At 39.1% G+C, this 2,653-nt stretch overlaps 1 non-coding gene across 1 annotated transcript; it reads right to left on the reverse strand.

Annotated features, from left to right (window-relative positions):
• Positions 1-670: 670 nt before the first annotated feature.
• On the reverse strand, positions 671-774 carry LOC129678054 (U6 spliceosomal RNA). Its single transcript, XR_008720314.1, has one exon. It is a non-coding gene; the product is annotated as a U6 spliceosomal RNA (small nuclear RNA).
• Between the last annotated feature and the right edge of the window lie 1,879 nt (positions 775-2,653).

The raw sequence follows: 2,653 nt of genomic DNA on the forward strand, positions 1-2,653 counted from the left end.
TGCATGTTGAAAGGTACCTGCCAGAATAGTCTCAGTGGGCAATCTTTACTTCATCCTGGAAAGCCTGTTCAATTCCTTTCAAATGAAATTGCAACCTAGTTAACACTAAGTATCCCTTTAGAAACAGAATGGAAGACTGAAGAAGATTAAAAAAGAAAACGTCCCTAAATGTGACCCATTCTTCTGGTTTAGGTTTTAAAGAGACAGGCAGAGACGAGCAGAATAGGGATTTTCATTTCAGCCGAGTAAAGTGGGCACCGCTTTCGGGAAATACTGCAATTTCTCCGGAGAGTAATCCAGATCGTTGTTAGCAAAGTTCACACCAAGTTTCTTCAAAACACAGCTTTGAATCTTTTAAAAAAATGACTGCAGAGTAAGTGTAATGGCAGAATGAGGAAAATATTTTGATAGCAGAAAGTGTTTCTCTGGGACTGTCATGAAGGCTCTGTGATCACAGCCCATTATTCCGGTAAAACTCAGGTTGCTCTAGTGATATTTTAGTTCTTTTTTAAAAACCTGCGCTACAAAATTAATTACAGTATTCTGAAGAATAAATTGTAGTGAATGAATATTTACACATTAGGTTTTCTCAACAATTGGTTTTGAAGTTAGAAGTAGTCGCAAATTGTTGGGGTACTCTTTCATCTGCTTGATCTTATTTTTTTTTAAGATAAACATGGAACACTTCATGAATTTTTATGCCATGCTTGCGCAGGGCCATGATAATCTGCTTTATATTGCTCTAATTTTAATGTTCGTGCTGTCAAAGGGGACATACTTGTCTTCTTAAATTTTAAAAGAAATCTACATCCTTAGTTTTATCCTCTTTTCTGACTTTCCTAGATCTCACAAAGGGATAATAGAGTGAGTTACACCGTCAGAAAACATAAGATGCCTCCTTAATGCCAGGCATGGTGGGAAAGTCTGTATTCCCTACTCCCGATACCAAGGCAGGCCTCCTGAGAGGGCCAGCTCAACAGAACCTAGGTAAGACTCTGTTTCCAATAAACGAAAACAAACAGAACAGAAAAACGTGTTTGAAAAACACGAATTTTAAAAGTTATTTCCCTCTGTGTGTGTCTGGAGATTAAAGTCAAGGCCTTTATCAGACTGAGCAAATCTTGGCCACTGAGCCACACCCATAGTCCTGGGTCTTGTATATTCTCAACTAAAATCATCCTGTGGAATATTTGATTATTCATATAACTGTTATTTTCCCACTAGCAAAATTTCAGGTGAGACAAATCCACACGTAGAACTGGCACGTATATATTGACTTGAATACAAAAGGCTGCTGCCACCAGTATTTTCCGATGTCGTAGATGTAAATGATAACTATTTTTCATTTAAATTTATTATTTTTTTTATCATTTTATTAAGTGTGTGTGTATGTGTGTTCAAGCCATGTCACAAGTGCGGAGGACAGAGGAAAACTTGGGTGAACTGTTTCTTTCCTTTCTGGGAACTGGGGTTGAACTTAGGTCTCCAGATCTGGTGTCAAGTGCCTTTACTTTCTCTGCCATATTGCTGTTCCTAAATTTAAATATTGTTAATTTATTATTACTAAATTTTCAAGATCTAAATATTGGTGGGTGTTTATGTGGTGTGTATAATAATTATTGCTCTCACACAAGCAACAAAGTATGAATATGAAAAAAGAGTTAGGGCATGATATTTTACTTCATCTGTAATCCTAGCATTTGGAAGGCTAAGCAGAGGATTAGGTGTTTAAGGTTAGCATTGGCTCCGTAGTGAGTTCAAGAGCAGCCTGGGCTACATGATGTCCTGTCTTAAAAACAAAACAAAAGTAACAGCAAAAATGAAAAATAAGTAAAATAGGAATAACAAAGCTGCACAAGAAAAGCAACTTAGAAAAAGAAACCCTTTTTGAACAAAACAAGCCACGCTTCAGCTTTCTAATTCATAACGACATGCTATTTCGGGAGGTATAAATTGCCAGTCAGAGCTGGACACAGGGAAAAGCGGCATTATGATCGCCAGCCCTTGCTTGCTGTGCTGTGGACAATGTGTACAAGGTTGTACAGATGACCTCAGTGGTATTCTGGGCTGTCCCTCCCTTGCTGGGTAGTGAGTCCGGTGACTTAGTGTCTCTGTCTTGAGTTTATCATTTATCAAACGGAGGCATAGAGCTTCTCTAGCCAAGCTTTGCTTTACCCTGCTGGGTACCGGGCAAGTACTTCGTGATAGTACTAGCATCATTACTAGGGCAATGCTCTCTGTTTTGCCAAGTACTTCCATGCACAGTCTTTCCTCTGTGGTAAGTTCCTGGCTTATACCACACCTTCTATAATGATGCCATGTACACGTATTTAATACGTGTTTAGTACGTATGATTGTTAGTTTGTTCAGAGTGAAAGGGGGTGGGGTTCATTCTTTCTGCTTCTATGGAAGCTCTCAGTACATTAAGGGTCCTTTTTTTCCCACTCAAGTTCAGCCTAACTTCAAATCGTTTGAAGCTACAATTTTATTCATTCACCCTTGTCAAGCTTTATTCTCCAAAGATATCTTTTATCCCCACTTTACAGATGGGAAAAGTGCAATAACGGTCCTAAGGCTAGAGGGCACAGAGCCTGTGCCTGACTTTCTGATGGAACACGGCAAACACTGGCTCTGCACTGGATCTGGACGAATC

Source organism: Psammomys obesus, unplaced genomic scaffold, assembly GCF_907164565.1.
Source record: "Psammomys obesus unplaced genomic scaffold, mPsaObe1.curated_primary_1811, whole genome shotgun sequence".
NCBI classification, from domain to species: domain Eukaryota; kingdom Metazoa; phylum Chordata; class Mammalia; order Rodentia; family Muridae; genus Psammomys; species Psammomys obesus.